Source organism: Triturus cristatus, chromosome 4_1 (assembly GCF_964204655.1).
Source record: "Triturus cristatus chromosome 4_1, aTriCri1.1, whole genome shotgun sequence".
Classification (NCBI taxonomy): Eukaryota; Metazoa; Chordata; class Amphibia; order Caudata; family Salamandridae; genus Triturus; species Triturus cristatus.
Window position 1 is genome coordinate 149,543,410 of NC_140585.1, and position 17,094 is coordinate 149,560,503.

General features: G+C 36.1%; 11 non-coding genes across 11 annotated transcripts; all 11 read left to right on the forward strand.

Moving 5' to 3' along the window:
• The first annotated feature begins 163 nt into the window (after positions 1-163).
• Positions 164-254, forward strand: TRNAR-UCU (transfer RNA arginine (anticodon UCU)). Its single transcript is given in 2 exon segments — positions 164-200; positions 219-254. It is a non-coding gene; the product is annotated as a tRNA-Arg (tRNA).
• A 1,810-nt stretch (positions 255-2,064) lies between these two features.
• On the forward strand, positions 2,065-2,155 carry TRNAR-UCU (transfer RNA arginine (anticodon UCU)). Its single transcript is given in 2 exon segments — positions 2,065-2,101; positions 2,120-2,155. It is a non-coding gene; the product is annotated as a tRNA-Arg (tRNA).
• A 1,810-nt stretch (positions 2,156-3,965) lies between these two features.
• Positions 3,966-4,056, forward strand: TRNAR-UCU (transfer RNA arginine (anticodon UCU)). Its single transcript is given in 2 exon segments — positions 3,966-4,002; positions 4,021-4,056. It is a non-coding gene; the product is annotated as a tRNA-Arg (tRNA).
• An 873-nt stretch (positions 4,057-4,929) lies between these two features.
• TRNAR-UCU (transfer RNA arginine (anticodon UCU)) lies at positions 4,930-5,020 on the forward strand. Its single transcript is given in 2 exon segments — positions 4,930-4,966; positions 4,985-5,020. It is a non-coding gene; the product is annotated as a tRNA-Arg (tRNA).
• Positions 5,021-5,893: 873 nt separating this feature from the next.
• Positions 5,894-5,984, forward strand: TRNAR-UCU (transfer RNA arginine (anticodon UCU)). The gene is given in 2 exon segments: positions 5,894-5,930; positions 5,949-5,984. It is a non-coding gene; the product is annotated as a tRNA-Arg (tRNA).
• A 1,810-nt stretch (positions 5,985-7,794) lies between these two features.
• Positions 7,795-7,885, forward strand: TRNAR-UCU (transfer RNA arginine (anticodon UCU)). The gene is given in 2 exon segments: positions 7,795-7,831; positions 7,850-7,885. It is a non-coding gene; the product is annotated as a tRNA-Arg (tRNA).
• A 1,810-nt stretch (positions 7,886-9,695) lies between these two features.
• On the forward strand, positions 9,696-9,786 carry TRNAR-UCU (transfer RNA arginine (anticodon UCU)). Its single transcript is given in 2 exon segments — positions 9,696-9,732; positions 9,751-9,786. It is a non-coding gene; the product is annotated as a tRNA-Arg (tRNA).
• Positions 9,787-11,596: 1,810 nt separating this feature from the next.
• Positions 11,597-11,687, forward strand: TRNAR-UCU (transfer RNA arginine (anticodon UCU)). The gene is given in 2 exon segments: positions 11,597-11,633; positions 11,652-11,687. It is a non-coding gene; the product is annotated as a tRNA-Arg (tRNA).
• Positions 11,688-13,497: 1,810 nt separating this feature from the next.
• On the forward strand, positions 13,498-13,588 carry TRNAR-UCU (transfer RNA arginine (anticodon UCU)). Its single transcript is given in 2 exon segments — positions 13,498-13,534; positions 13,553-13,588. It is a non-coding gene; the product is annotated as a tRNA-Arg (tRNA).
• Positions 13,589-14,461: 873 nt separating this feature from the next.
• TRNAR-UCU (transfer RNA arginine (anticodon UCU)) lies at positions 14,462-14,552 on the forward strand. Its single transcript is given in 2 exon segments — positions 14,462-14,498; positions 14,517-14,552. It is a non-coding gene; the product is annotated as a tRNA-Arg (tRNA).
• A 1,810-nt stretch (positions 14,553-16,362) lies between these two features.
• TRNAR-UCU (transfer RNA arginine (anticodon UCU)) lies at positions 16,363-16,453 on the forward strand. Its single transcript is given in 2 exon segments — positions 16,363-16,399; positions 16,418-16,453. It is a non-coding gene; the product is annotated as a tRNA-Arg (tRNA).
• Positions 16,454-17,094: the final 641 nt, after the last annotated feature.

A 17,094-nucleotide genomic window follows, 5' to 3' on the forward strand; every position in this document is an offset into this window, starting at 1 on the left:
ACCAACTGTATCATGTAGTTTGACACGGTGAATAACTTTTACCCAATTCAATATTCAAGATATAGCCATGGTTATAGTATCCAATGAACTTTATAAAGTTGATCAACAGCTCAAAGCTCATTATTTCATTTCTGAATATCTGTGCACCTCATTCAAGCAGATTGGCTCTGTGGCGCAATGGATAGCGCATTGGACTTCTAGGTGAATGTCAAGAAGGTATTCAAAGGCTGTGGGTTCGAATCCCACCAGAGTCAGTTTTATCCCTGTTTATTTCATAACTATTTAAAGAAGTTATAAGCGATGCATGCATGCTTCTGCTTCACCAAAATCATTTGCTAAAAAAGGTCAGTAAAAGGAAGTCTATTTTAAAGAGACACCGTTCAATTTGGGTAATCTATGCAGAAGAGGAAATTGTCAGCTGTACTGATGAAAATATAATTTACTCGGAAGTAAGATTTTGGGCCCTTCCTTAATTTTACCATGTCAATAAACACATATGAATTTGACGTCAGCAAAAAAATGAGATAGTAGCAACTTCAGGACTAAAAATAAGGTTACATTTACTGAAGAAATTTCAAATGCTTGAAATATCAATTCATTATTATATTCTAGTGTATTTGGTACCTTCTTCAGGTAACCATCTTAAGAAACATAGCGTTAGTTGGGACACTGCCAAATTTTGATTAGGTGATTTTGAGGTTTGCTGTATCAGAGCCTGGATAGCTCAGTCGGTAGAGCATCAGACTTTTAATCTGAGGGTCCAGGGTTCAAGTCCCTGTTCAGGCGGTTTGTTTAAAGAAAATGTACTCTAATGACATGCTCTTTTCAGGATCCAATGAACGAGTAGTCCCATTAGAGTAATTGCAAGTTACTCTTAATGGAGCCATTAAATACCCATCGGTCGTGTACCATTTGACAAGAGTTAAGAAGACTTACCGCAACGGTATCATGTCGTTTGAGATGTTGATTATCTTTTCCCCAATTCAATGTTCAAAATGGAACCCTGCTTATAGTTTCCAAATCACTTTATAAAGTTGGTCAACCGCTGATAGCTCATCTTTTTATTTGAGAATTTCTGTTCACCTTGTTGAATCAGGTTGGATCTCTGGTGCAATGGATAGCGGCTTGGGGTTCTAGGCGAATGTAGAGAAAGCATTCAAAGTCTTTGGGTTGGAATACTAGCTGGGTCAGTTTTATCCCTCCTTTATCTTATAACTAATTGAAACAGTAACAAACAATGCCTGCTTCTGCATAACCAGAGACATTTACCAAAACGGCAGTGAAAGAAAGTCTATTTAAACAGACACTGTTTGCTTTGAAAATGTTGCATAATCTATGCCCAAGAGTAAATTTCCAGTTATACTACTGGACATGTAATTTAGTACCTAGTAATAGTATTTGGCCTTTTACTAATTTCACAATGTCAATTTAGAGACATGATTTCTAAGTCAGCCGAAAATGAGATAGAACGAATTTCAGGATTTAAAATAGATTACGTGTGCTGCTGAAATTTCAAATGCTTGAAATATCAATTAATTATTAAACTCTACATATTTGATTGCTAATATATGTAACCATATTAAGAATTAAAGTGTAGGTTGGTGTGCGTCCACATCATTTTTAGCTGATTTTTAGTTGCAGTGTTGCAGAGCCTGGATAGCTCAGTCGGTAGAGCATCAGACTTTTAATCTGAGGGTCCAGGGTTCAAGTCCCTGTTCAGGCGGTCGGCTACTTTAAAGAAAAAGTATTCTGATTGTACATTCTTTTTGTGTTCCACTGCATGATGAATAAGATATTCCATTACCAAAATTAAAAAAAAACGTCTTTCATGGAGAAGTGAAAAACCCATCTGTCTCATATATCAGATGACGATACACTAAACTTAAGTTGTATGCAGACTTACCAACTGTATCATGTAGTTTGACACGGTGAATAACTTTTACCCAATTCAATATTCAAGATATAGCCATGGTTATAGTATCCAATGAACTTTATAAAGTTGATCAACAGCTCAAAGCTCATTATTTCATTTCTGAATATCTGTGCACCTCATTCAAGCAGATTGGCTCTGTGGCGCAATGGATAGCGCATTGGACTTCTAGGTGAATGTCAAGAAGGTATTCAAAGGCTGTGGGTTCGAATCCCACCAGAGTCAGTTTTATCCCTGTTTATTTCATAACTATTTAAAGAAGTTATAAGCGATGCATGCATGCTTCTGCTTCACCAAAATCATTTGCTAAAAAAGGTCAGTAAAAGGAAGTCTATTTTAAAGAGACACCGTTCAATTTGGGTAATCTATGCAGAAGAGGAAATTGTCAGCTGTACTGATGAAAATATAATTTACTCGGAAGTAAGATTTTGGGCCCTTCCTTAATTTTACCATGTCAATAAACACATATGAATTTGACGTCAGCAAAAAAATGAGATAGTAGCAACTTCAGGACTAAAAATAAGGTTACATTTACTGAAGAAATTTCAAATGCTTGAAATATCAATTCATTATTATATTCTAGTGTATTTGGTACCTTCTTCAGGTAACCATCTTAAGAAACATAGCGTTAGTTGGGACACTGCCAAATTTTGATTAGGTGATTTTGAGGTTTGCTGTATCAGAGCCTGGATAGCTCAGTCGGTAGAGCATCAGACTTTTAATCTGAGGGTCCAGGGTTCAAGTCCCTGTTCAGGCGGTTTGTTTAAAGAAAATGTACTCTAATGACATGCTCTTTTCAGGATCCAATGAACGAGTAGTCCCATTAGAGTAATTGCAAGTTACTCTTAATGGAGCCATTAAATACCCATCGGTCGTGTACCATTTGACAAGAGTTAAGAAGACTTACCGCAACGGTATCATGTCGTTTGAGATGTTGATTATCTTTTCCCCAATTCAATGTTCAAAATGGAACCCTGCTTATAGTTTCCAAATCACTTTATAAAGTTGGTCAACCGCTGATAGCTCATCTTTTTATTTGAGAATTTCTGTTCACCTTGTTGAATCAGGTTGGATCTCTGGTGCAATGGATAGCGGCTTGGGGTTCTAGGCGAATGTAGAGAAAGCATTCAAAGTCTTTGGGTTGGAATACTAGCTGGGTCAGTTTTATCCCTCCTTTATCTTATAACTAATTGAAACAGTAACAAACAATGCCTGCTTCTGCATAACCAGAGACATTTACCAAAACGGCAGTGAAAGAAAGTCTATTTAAACAGACACTGTTTGCTTTGAAAATGTTGCATAATCTATGCCCAAGAGTAAATTTCCAGTTATACTGCTGGACATGTAATTTAGTACCTAGTAATAGTATTTGGCCTTTTACTAATTTCACAATGTCAATTTAGAGACATGATTTCTAAGTCAGCCGAAAATGAGATAGAACGAATTTCAGGATTTAAAATAGATTACGTGTGCTGCTGAAATTTCAAATGCTTGAAATATCAATTAATTATTAAACTCTACATATTTGATTGCTAATATATGTAACCATATTAAGAATTAAAGTGTAGGTTGGTGTGCGTCCACATCATTTTTAGCTGATTTTTAGTTGCAGTGTTGCAGAGCCTGGATAGCTCAGTCGGTAGAGCATCAGACTTTTAATCTGAGGGTCCAGGGTTCAAGTCCCTGTTCAGGCGGTCGGCTACTTTAAAGAAAAAGTATTCTGATTGTACATTCTTTTTGTGTTCCACTGCATGATGAATAAGATATTCCATTACCAAAATTAAAAAAAAACGTCTTTCATGGAGAAGTGAAAAACCCATCTGTCTCATATATCAGATGACGATACACTAAACTTAAGTTTTATGCAGACTTACCAACTGTATCATGTAGTTTGACACGGTGAATAACTTTTACCCAATTCAATATTCAAAATATAGCCATGGTTATAGTATCCAATGAACTTTATAAAGTTGATCAACAGCTCAAAGCTCATTATTTCATTTCTGAATATCTGTGCACCTCACTCAAGCAGATTGGCTCTGTGGCGCAATGGATAGCGCATTGGACTTCTAGGTGAATGTCAAGAAGGTATTCAAAGGCTGTGGGTTCGAATCCCACCAGAGTCAGTTTTATCCCTGTTTATTTCATAACTATTTAAAGAAGTTATAAGCGATGCATGCATGCTTCTGCTTCACCAAAATCATTTGCTAAAAAAGGTCAGTAAAAGGAAGTCTATTTTAAAGAGACACCGTTCAATTTGGGTGATCTATGCAGAAGAGGAAATTGTCAGCTGTACTGATGAAAATATAATTTACTCGGAAGTAAGATTTTGGGCCCTTCCTTAATTTTACCATGTCAATAAACACATATGAATTTGACGTCAGCAAAAAAATGAGATAGTAGCAACTTCAGGACTAAAAATAAGGTTACATTTACTGAAGAAATTTCAAATGCTTGAAATATCAATTCATTATTATATTCTAGTGTATTTGGTACCTTCTTCAGGTAACCATCTTATGAAACATAGCGTTAGTTGGGACACTGCCAAATTTTGATTAGGTGATTTTGAGGTTTGCTGTATCAGAGCCTGGATAGCTCAGTCGGTAGAGCATCAGACTTTTAATCTGAGGGTCCAGGGTTCAAGTCCCCGTTCAGGCGGTAGGCTACTTTAAAGAAAAAGTATTCTGATTGTACATTCTTTTTGTGTTCCACTGCATGATGAATAAGATATTCCATTACCAAAATTAAAAAAAAATGTCTTTCATGGAGAAGTGAAAAACCCATCTGTCTCATATATCAGATGATGATACACTAAACTTAAGTTGTATGCAGACTTACCAACTGTATCATGTAGTTTGACACGGTGAATAACTTTTACCCAATTCAATATTCAAAATATAGCCATGGTTATAGTATCCAATGAACTTTATAAAGTTGATCAACAGCTCAAAGCTCATTATTTCATTTCTGAATATCTGTGCACCTCACTCAAGCAGATTGGCTCTGTGGCGCAATGGATAGCGCATTGGACTTCTAGGTGAATGTCAAGAAGGTATTTAAAGGCTGTGGGTTCGAATCCCACCAGAGTCAGTTTTATCCCTGTGTATTTCATAACTATTTAAAGAAGTTATAAGCGATGCATGCATGCTTCTGCTTCACCAAAATCATTTGCTAAAAAAGGTCAGTAAAAGGAAGTCTATTTTAAAGAGACACCGTTCAATTTGGGTAATCTATGCAGAAGAGGAAATTGTCAGCTGTACTGATGAAAATATAATTTACTCGGAAGTAAGATTTTGGGCCCTTCCTTAATTTTACCATGTCAATAAACACATATGAATTTGACGTCAGCAAAAAAATGAGATAGTAGCAACTTCAGGACTAAAAATAAGGTTACATTTACTGAAGAAATTTCAAATGCTTGAAATATCAATTCATTATTATATTCTAGTGTATTTGGTACCTTCTTCAGGTAACCATCTTAAGAAACATAGCGTTAGTTGGGACACTGCCAAATTTTGATTAGGTGATTTTGAGGTTTGCTGTATCAGAGCCTGCATAGCTCAGTCGGTAGAGCATCAGACTTTTAATCTGAGGGTCCAGGGTTCAAGTCCCCGTTCAGGCGGTAGGCTACTTTAAAGAAAAAGTATTCTGATTGTACATTCTTTTTGTGTTCCACTGCATGATGAATAAGATATTCCATTACCAAAATTAAAAAAAAATGTCTTTCATGGAGAAGTGAAAAACCCATCTGTCTCATATATCAGATGATGATACACTAAACTTAAGTTGTATGCAGACTTACCAACTGTATCATGTAGTTTGACACGGTGAATAACTTTTACCCAATTCAATATTCAAAATATAGCCATGGTTATAGTATCCAATGAACTTTATAAAGTTGATCAACAGCTCAAAGCTCATTATTTCATTTCTGAATATCTGTGCACCTCACTCAAGCAGATTGGCTCTGTGGCGCAATGGATAGCGCATTGGACTTCTAGGTGAATGTCAAGAAGGTATTTAAAGGCTGTGGGTTCGAATCCCACCAGAGTCAGTTTTATCCCTGTGTATTTCATAACTATTTAAAGAAGTTATAAGCGATGCATGCATGCTTCTGCTTCACCAAAATCATTTGCTAAAAAAGGTCAGTAAAAGGAAGTCTATTTTAAAGAGACACCGTTCAATTTGGGTAATCTATGCAGAAGAGGAAATTGTCAGCTGTACTGATGAAAATATAATTTACTCGGAAGTAAGATTTTGGGCCCTTCCTTAATTTTACCATGTCAATAAACACATATGAATTTGACGTCAGCAAAAAAATGAGATAGTAGCAACTTCAGGACTAAAAATAAGGTTACATTTACTGAAGAAATTTCAAATGCTTGAAATATCAATTCATTATTATATTCTAGTGTATTTGGTACCTTCTTCAGGTAACCATCTTAAGAAACATAGCGTTAGTTGGGACACTGCCAAATTTTGATTAGGTGATTTTGAGGTTTGCTGTATCAGAGCCTGGATAGCTCAGTCGGTAGAGCATCAGACTTTTAATCTGAGGGTCCAGGGTTCAAGTCCCTGTTCAGGCGGTTTGTTTAAAGAAAATGTACTCTAATGACATGCTCTTTTCAGGATCCAATGAACGAGTAGTCCCATTAGAGTAATTGCAAGTTACTCTTAATGGAGCCATTAAATACCCATCGGTCGTGTACCATTTGACAAGAGTTAAGAAGACTTACCGCAACGGTATCATGTCGTTTGAGATGTTGATTATCTTTTCCCCAATTCAATGTTCAAAATGGAACCCTGCTTATAGTTTCCAAATCACTTTATAAAGTTGGTCAACCGCTGATAGCTCATCTTTTTATTTGAGAATTTCTGTTCACCTTGTTGAATCAGGTTGGATCTCTTGGGCAATGGATAGCGGCTTGGGGTTCTAGGCGAATGTAGAGAAAGCATTCAAAGTCTTTGGGTTGGAATACTAGCTGGGTCAGTTTTATCCCTCCTTTATCTTATAACTAATTGAAACAGTAACAAACAATGCCTGCTTCTGCATAACCAGAGACATTTACCAAAACGGCAGTGAAAGAAAGTCTATTTAAACAGACACTGTTTGCTTTGAAAATGTTGCATAATCTATGCCCAAGAGTAAATTTCCAGTTATACTGCTGGACATGTAATTTAGTACCTAGTAATAGTATTTGGCCTTTTACTAATTTCACAATGTCAATTTAGAGACATGATTTCTAAGTCAGCCGAAAATGAGATAGAACGAATTTCAGGATTTAAAATAGATTACGTGTGCTGCTGAAATTTCAAATGCTTGAAATATCAATTAATTATTAAACTCTACATATTTGATTGCTAATATATGTAACCATATTAAGAATTAAAGTGTAGGTTGGTGTGCGTCCACATCATTTTTAGCTGATTTTTAGTTGCAGTGTTGCAGAGCCTGGATAGCTCAGTCGGTAGAGCATCAGACTTTTAATCTGAGGGTCCAGGGTTCAAGTCCCTGTTCAGGCGGTCGGCTACTTTAAAGAAAAAGTATTCTGATTGTACATTCTTTTTGTGTTCCACTGCATGATGAATAAGATATTCCATTACCAAAATTAAAAAAAAACGTCTTTCATGGAGAAGTGAAAAACCCATCTGTCTCATATATCAGATGACGATACACTAAACTTAAGTTGTATGCAGACTTACCAACTGTATCATGTAGTTTGACACGGTGAATAACTTTTACCCAATTCAATATTCAAGATATAGCCATGGTTATAGTATCCAATGAACTTTATAAAGTTGATCAACAGCTCAAAGCTCATTATTTCATTTCTGAATATCTGTGCACCTCATTCAAGCAGATTGGCTCTGTGGCGCAATGGATAGCGCATTGGACTTCTAGGTGAATGTCAAGAAGGTATTCAAAGGCTGTGGGTTCGAATCCCACCAGAGTCAGTTTTATCCCTGTTTATTTCATAACTATTTAAAGAAGTTATAAGCGATGCATGCATGCTTCTGCTTCACCAAAATCATTTGCTAAAAAAGGTCAGTAAAAGGAAGTCTATTTTAAAGAGACACCGTTCAATTTGGGTAATCTATGCAGAAGAGGAAATTGTCAGCTGTACTGATGAAAATATAATTTACTCGGAAGTAAGATTTTGGGCCCTTCCTTAATTTTACCATGTCAATAAACACATATGAATTTGACGTCAGCAAAAAAATGAGATAGTAGCAACTTCAGGACTAAAAATAAGGTTACATTTACTGAAGAAATTTCAAATGCTTGAAATATCAATTCATTATTATATTCTAGTGTATTTGGTACCTTCTTCAGGTAACCATCTTAAGAAACATAGCGTTAGTTGGGACACTGCCAAATTTTGATTAGGTGATTTTGAGGTTTGCTGTATCAGAGCCTGGATAGCTCAGTCGGTAGAGCATCAGACTTTTAATCTGAGGGTCCAGGGTTCAAGTCCCTGTTCAGGCGGTTTGTTTAAAGAAAATGTACTCTAATGACATGCTCTTTTCAGGATCCAATGAACGAGTAGTCCCATTAGAGTAATTGCAAGTTACTCTTAATGGAGCCATTAAATACCCATCGGTCGTGTACCATTTGACAAGAGTTAAGAAGACTTACCGCAACGGTATCATGTCGTTTGAGATGTTGATTATCTTTTCCCCAATTCAATGTTCAAAATGGAACCCTGCTTATAGTTTCCAAATCACTTTATAAAGTTGGTCAACCGCTGATAGCTCATCTTTTTATTTGAGAATTTCTGTTCACCTTGTTGAATCAGGTTGGATCTCTGGTGCAATGGATAGCGGCTTGGGGTTCTAGGCGAATGTAGAGAAAGCATTCAAAGTCTTTGGGTTGGAATACTAGCTGGGTCAGTTTTATCCCTCCTTTATCTTATAACTAATTGAAACAGTAACAAACAATGCCTGCTTCTGCATAACCAGAGACATTTACCAAAACGGCAGTGAAAGAAAGTCTATTTAAACAGACACTGTTTGCTTTGAAAATGTTGCATAATCTATGCCCAAGAGTAAATTTCCAGTTATACTGCTGGACATGTAATTTAGTACCTAGTAATAGTATTTGGCCTTTTACTAATTTCACAATGTCAATTTAGAGACATGATTTCTAAGTCAGCCGAAAATGAGATAGAACGAATTTCAGGATTTAAAATAGATTACGTGTGCTGCTGAAATTTCAAATGCTTGAAATATCAATTAATTATTAAACTCTACATATTTGATTGCTAATATATGTAACCATATTAAGAATTAAAGTGTAGGTTGGTGTGCGTCCACATCATTTTTAGCTGATTTTTAGTTGCAGTGTTGCAGAGCCTGGATAGCTCAGTCGGTAGAGCATCAGACTTTTAATCTGAGGGTCCAGGGTTCAAGTCCCTGTTCAGGCGGTCGGCTACTTTAAAGAAAAAGTATTCTGATTGTACATTCTTTTTGTGTTCCACTGCATGATGAATAAGATATTCCATTACCAAAATTAAAAAAAAACGTCTTTCATGGAGAAGTGAAAAACCCATCTGTCTCATATATCAGATGACGATACACTAAACTTAAGTTGTATGCAGACTTACCAACTGTATCATGTAGTTTGACACGGTGAATAACTTTTACCCAATTCAATATTCAAGATATAGCCATGGTTATAGTATCCAATGAACTTTATAAAGTTGATCAACAGCTCAAAGCTCATTATTTCATTTCTGAATATCTGTGCACCTCATTCAAGCAGATTGGCTCTGTGGCGCAATGGATAGCGCATTGGACTTCTAGGTGAATGTCAAGAAGGTATTCAAAGGCTGTGGGTTCGAATCCCACCAGAGTCAGTTTTATCCCTGTTTATTTCATAACTATTTAAAGAAGTTATAAGCGATGCATGCATGCTTCTGCTTCACCAAAATCATTTGCTAAAAAAGGTCAGTAAAAGGAAGTCTATTTTAAAGAGACACCGTTCAATTTGGGTAATCTATGCAGAAGAGGAAATTGTCAGCTGTACTGATGAAAATATAATTTACTCGGAAGTAAGATTTTGGGCCCTTCCTTAATTTTACCATGTCAATAAACACATATGAATTTGACGTCAGCAAAAAAATGAGATAGTAGCAACTTCAGGACTAAAAATAAGGTTACATTTACTGAAGAAATTTCAAATGCTTGAAATATCAATTCATTATTATATTCTAGTGTATTTGGTACCTTCTTCAGGTAACCATCTTAAGAAACATAGCGTTAGTTGGGACACTGCCAAATTTTGATTAGGTGATTTTGAGGTTTGCTGTATCAGAGCCTGGATAGCTCAGTCGGTAGAGCATCAGACTTTTAATCTGAGGGTCCAGGGTTCAAGTCCCTGTTCAGGCGGTTTGTTTAAAGAAAATGTACTCTAATGACATGCTCTTTTCAGGATCCAATGAACGAGTAGTCCCATTAGAGTAATTGCAAGTTACTCTTAATGGAGCCATTAAATACCCATCGGTCGTGTACCATTTGACAAGAGTTAAGAAGACTTACCGCAACGGTATCATGTCGTTTGAGATGTTGATTATCTTTTCCCCAATTCAATGTTCAAAATGGAACCCTGCTTATAGTTTCCAAATCACTTTATAAAGTTGGTCAACCGCTGATAGCTCATCTTTTTATTTGAGAATTTCTGTTCACCTTGTTGAATCAGGTTGGATCTCTGGTGCAATGGATAGCGGCTTGGGGTTCTAGGCGAATGTAGAGAAAGCATTCAAAGTCTTTGGGTTGGAATACTAGCTGGGTCAGTTTTATCCCTCCTTTATCTTATAACTAATTGAAACAGTAACAAACAATGCCTGCTTCTGCATAACCAGAGACATTTACCAAAACGGCAGTGAAAGAAAGTCTATTTAAACAGACACTGTTTGCTTTGAAAATGTTGCATAATCTATGCCCAAGAGTAAATTTCCAGTTATACTGCTGGACATGTAATTTAGTACCTAGTAATAGTATTTGGCCTTTTACTAATTTCACAATGTCAATTTAGAGACATGATTTCTAAGTCAGCCGAAAATGAGATAGAACGAATTTCAGGATTTAAAATAGATTACGTGTGCTGCTGAAATTTCAAATGCTTGAAATATCAATTAATTATTAAACTCTACATATTTGATTGCTAATATATGTAACCATATTAAGAATTAAAGTGTAGGTTGGTGTGCGTCCACATCATTTTTAGCTGATTTTTAGTTGCAGTGTTGCAGAGCCTGGATAGCTCAGTCGGTAGAGCATCAGACTTTTAATCTGAGGGTCCAGGGTTCAAGTCCCTGTTCAGGCGGTCGGCTACTTTAAAGAAAAAGTATTCTGATTGTACATTCTTTTTGTGTTCCACTGCATGATGAATAAGATATTCCATTACCAAAATTTAAAAAAAACGTCTTTCATGGAGAAGTGAAAAACCCATCTGTCTCATATATCAGATGACGATACACTAAACTTAAGTTGTATGCAGACTTACCAACTGTATCATGTAGTTTGACACGGTGAATAACTTTTACCCAATTCAATATTCAAGATATAGCCATGGTTATAGTATCCAATGAACTTTATAAAGTTGATCAACAGCTCAAAGCTCATTATTTCATTTCTGAATATCTGTGCACCTCATTCAAGCAGATTGGCTCTGTGGCGCAATGGATAGCGCATTGGACTTCTAGGTGAATGTCAAGAAGGTATTCAAAGGCTGTGGGTTCGAATCCCACCAGAGTCAGTTTTATCCCTGTTTATTTCATAACTATTTAAAGAAGTTATAAGCGATGCATGCATGCTTCTGCTTCACCAAAATCATTTGCTAAAAAAGGTCAGTAAAAGGAAGTCTATTTTAAAGAGACACCGTTCAATTTGGGTAATCTATGCAGAAGAGGAAATTGTCAGCTGTACTGATGAAAATATAATTTACTCGGAAGTAAGATTTTGGGCCCTTCCTTAATTTTACCATGTCAATAAACACATATGAATTTGACGTCAGCAAAAAAATGAGATAGTAGCAACTTCAGGACTAAAAATAAGGTTACATTTACTGAAGAAATTTCAAATGCTTGAAATATCAATTCATTATTATATTCTAGTGTATTTGGTACCTTCTTCAGGTAACCATCTTAAGAAACATAGCGTTAGTTGGGACACTGCCAAATTTTGATTAGGTGATTTTGAGGTTTGCTGTATCAGAACCTGGATAGCTCAGTCGGTAGAGCATCAGACTTTTAATCTGAGGGTCCAGGGTTCAAGTCCCTGTTCAGGCGGTTTGTTTAAAGAAAATGTACTCTAATGACATGCTCTTTTCAGGATCCAATGAACGAGTAGTCCCATTAGAGTAATTGCAAGTTACTCTTAATGGAGCCATTAAATACCCATCGGTCGTGTACCATTTGACAAGAGTTAAGAAGACTTACCGCAACGGTATCATGTCGTTTGAGATGTTGATTATCTTTTCCCCAATTCAATGTTCAAAATGGAACCCTGCTTATAGTTTCCAAATCACTTTATAAAGTTGGTCAACCGCTGATAGCTCATCTTTTTATTTGAGAATTTCTGTTCACCTTGTTGAATCAGGTTGGATCTCTGGTGCAATGGATAGCGGCTTGGGGTTCTAGGCGAATGTAGAGAAAGCATTCAAAGTCTTTGGGTTGGAATACTAGCTGGGTCAGTTTTATCCCTCCTTTATCTTATAACTAATTGAAACAGTAACAAACAATGCCTGCTTCTGCATAACCAGAGACATTTACCAAAACGGCAGTGAAAGAAAGTCTATTTAAACAGACACTGTTTGCTTTGAAAATGTTGCATAATCTATGCCCAAGAGTAAATTTCCAGTTATACTGCTGGACATGTAATTTAGTACCTAGTAATAGTATTTGGCCTTTTACTAATTTCACAATGTCAATTTAGAGACATGATTTCTAAGTCAGCCGAAAATGAGATAGAACGACTTTCAGGATTTAAAATAGATTACGTGTGCTGCTGAAATTTCAAATGCTTGAAATATCAATTAATTATTAAACTCTACATATTTGATTGCTAATATATGTAACCATATTAAGAATTAAAGTGTAGGTTGGTGTGCGTCCACATCATTTTTAGCTGATTTTTAGTTGCAGTGTTGCAGAGCCTGGATAGCTCAGTCGGTAGAGCATCAGACTTTTAATCTGAGGGTCCAGGGTTCAAGTCCCTGTTCAGGCGGTCGGCTACTTTAAAGAAAAAGTATTCTGATTGTACATTCTTTTTGTGTTCCACTGCATGATGAATAAGATATTCCATTACCAAAATTAAAAAAAAACGTCTTTCATGGAGAAGTGAAAAACCCATCTGTCTCATATATCAGATGACGATACACTAAACTTAAGTTTTATGCAGACTTACCAACTGTATCATGTAGTTTGACACGGTGAATAACTTTTACCCAATTCAATATTCAAAATATAGCCATGGTTATAGTATCCAATGAACTTTATAAAGTTGATCAACAGCTCAAAGCTCATTATTTCATTTCTGAATATCTGTGCACCTCACTCAAGCAGATTGGCTCTGTGGCGCAATGGATAGCGCATTGGACTTCTAGGTGAATGTCAAGAAGGTATTCAAAGGCTGTGGGTTCGAATCCCACCAGAGTCAGTTTTATCCCTGTTTATTTCATAACTATTTAAAGAAGTTATAAGCGATGCATGCATGCTTCTGCTTCACCAAAATCATTTGCTAAAAAAGGTCAGTAAAAGGAAGTCTATTTTAAAGAGACACCGTTCAATTTGGGTGATCTATGCAGAAGAGGAAATTGTCAGCTGTACTGATGAAAATATAATTTACTCGGAAGTAAGATTTTGGGCCCTTCCTTAATTTTACCATGTCAATAAACACATATGAATTTGACGTCAGCAAAAAAATGAGATAGTAGCAACTTCAGGACTAAAAATAAGGTTACATTTACTGAAGAAATTTCAAATGCTTGAAATATCAATTCATTATTATATTCTAGTGTATTTGGTACCTTCTTCAGGTAACCATCTTAAGAAACATAGCGTTAGTTGGGACACTGCCAAATTTTGATTAGGTGATTTTGAGGTTTGCTGTATCAGAGCCTGGATAGCTCAGTCGGTAGAGCATCAGACTTTTAATCTGAGGGTCCAGGGTTCAAGTCCCCGTTCAGGCGGTAGGCTACTTTAAAGAAAAAGTATTCTGATTGTACATTCTTTTTGTGTTCCACTGCATGATGAATAAGATATTCCATTACCAAAATTAAAAAAAAATGTCTTTCATGGAGAAGTGAAAAACCCATCTGTCTCATATATCAGATGATGATACACTAAACTTAAGTTGTATGCAGACTTACCAACTGTATCATGTAGTTTGACACGGTGAATAACTTTTACCCAATTCAATATTCAAAATATAGCCATGGTTATAGTATCCAATGAACTTTATAAAGTTGATCAACAGCTCAAAGCTCATTATTTCATTTCTGAATATCTGTGCACCTCACTCAAGCAGATTGGCTCTGTGGCGCAATGGATAGCGCATTGGACTTCTAGGTGAATGTCAAGAAGGTATTTAAAGGCTGTGGGTTCGAATCCCACCAGAGTCAGTTTTATCCCTGTGTATTTCATAACTATTTAAAGAAGTTATAAGCGATGCATGCATGCTTCTGCTTCACCAAAATCATTTGCTAAAAAAGGTCAGTAAAAGGAAGTCTATTTTAAAGAGACACCGTTCAATTTGGGTAATCTATGCAGAAGAGGAAATTGTCAGCTGTACTGATGAAAATATAATTTACTCGGAAGTAAGATTTTGGGCCCTTCCTTAATTTTACCATGTCAATAAACACATATGAATTTGACGTCAGCAAAAAAATGAGATAGTAGCAACTTCAGGACTAAAAATAAGGTTACATTTACTGAAGAAATTTCAAATGCTTGAAATATCAATTCATTATTATATTCTAGTGTATTTGGTACCTTCTTCAGGTAACCATCTTAAGAAACATAGCGTTAGTTGGGACACTGCCAAATTTTGATTAGGTGATTTTGAGGTTTGCTGTATCAGAGCCTGGATAGCTCAGTCGGTAGAGCATCAGACTTTTAATCTGAGGGTCCAGGGTTCAAGTCCCTGTTCAGGCGGTTTGTTTAAAGAAAATGTACTCTAATGACATGCTCTTTTCAGGATCCAATGAACGAGTAGTCCCATTAGAGTAATTGCAAGTTACTCTTAATGGAGCCATTAAATACCCATCGGTCGTGTACCATTTGACAAGAGTTAAGAAGACTTACCGCAACGGTATCATGTCGTTTGAGATGTTGATTATCTTTTCCCCAATTCAATGTTCAAAATGGAACCCTGCTTATAGTTTCCAAATCACTTTATAAAGTTGGTCAACCGCTGATAGCTCATCTTTTTATTTGAGAATTTCTGTTCACCTTGTTGAATCAGGTTGGATCTCTTGGGCAATGGATAGCGGCTTGGGGTTCTAGGCGAATGTAGAGAAAGCATTCAAAGTCTTTGGGTTGGAATACTAGCTGGGTCAGTTTTATCCCTCCTTTATCTTATAACTAATTGAAACAGTAACAAACAATGCCTGCTTCTGCATAACCAGAGACATTTACCAAAACGGCAGTGAAAGAAAGTCTATTTAAACAGACACTGTTTGCTTTGAAAATGTTGCATAATCTATGCCCAAGAGTAAATTTCCAGTTATACTGCTGGACATGTAATTTAGTACCTAGTAATAGTATTTGGCCTTTTACTAATTTCACAATGTCAATTTAGAGACATGATTTCTAAGTCAGCCGAAAATGAGATAGAACGAATTTCAGGATTTAAAATAGATTACGTGTGCTGCTGAAATTTCAAATGCTTGAAATATCAATTAATTATTAAACTCTACATATTTGATTGCTAATATATGTAACCATATTAAGAATTAAAGTGTAGGTTGGTGTGCGTCCACATCATTTTTAGCTGATTTTTAGTTGCAGTGTTGCAGAGCCTGGATAGCTCAGTCGGTAGAGCATCAGACTTTTAATCTGAGGGTCCAGGGTTCAAGTCCCTGTTCAGGCGGTCGGCTACTTTAAAGAAAAAGTATTCTGATTGTACATTCTTTTTGTGTTCCACTGCATGATGAATAAGATATTCCATTACCAAAATTAAAAAAAAACGTCTTTCATGGAGAAGTGAAAAACCCATCTGTCTCATATATCAGATGACGATACACTAAACTTAAGTTTTATGCAGACTTACCAACTGTATCATGTAGTTTGACACGGTGAATAACTTTTACCCAATTCAATATTCAAAATATAGCCATGGTTATAGTATCCAATGAACTTTATAAAGTTGATCAACAGCTCAAAGCTCATTATTTCATTTCTGAATATCTGTGCACCTGACTCAAGCAGATTGGCTCTGTGGCGCAATGGATAGCGCATTGGACTTCTAGGTGAATGTCAAGAAGGTATTCAAAGGCTGTGGGTTCGAATCCCACCAGAGTCAGTTTTATCCCTGTTTATTTCATAACTATTTAAAGAAGTTATAAGCGATGCATGCATGCTTCTGCTTCACCAAAATCATTTGCTAAAAAAGGTCAGTAAAAGGAAGTCTATTTTAAAGAGACACCGTTCAATTTGGGTAATCTATGCAGAAGAGGAAATTGTCAGCTGTACTGATGAAAATATAATTTACTCGGAAGTAAGATTTTGGGCCCTTCCTTAATTTTACCATGTCAATAAACACATATGAATTTGACGTCAGCAAAAAAATGAGATAGTAGCAACTTCAGGACTAAAAATAAGGTTACATTTACTGAAGAAATTTCAAATGCTTGAAATATCAATTCATTATTATATTCTAGTGTATTTGGTACCTTCTTCAGGTAACCATCTTAAGAAACATAGCGTTAGTTGGGACACTGCCAAATTTTGATTAGGTGATTTTGAGGGTTGCTGTATCAGAGCCTGGATAGCTCAGTCGGTAGAGCATCAGACTTTTAATCTGAGGGTCCAGGGTTCAAGTCCCCGTTCAGGCGGTAGGCTACTTTAAAGAAAAAGTATTCTGATTATACATTCTTTTTGTGTTCCACTGCATGATGAATAAGATATTCCATTACCAAAATTAAAAAAAAATGTCTTTCATGG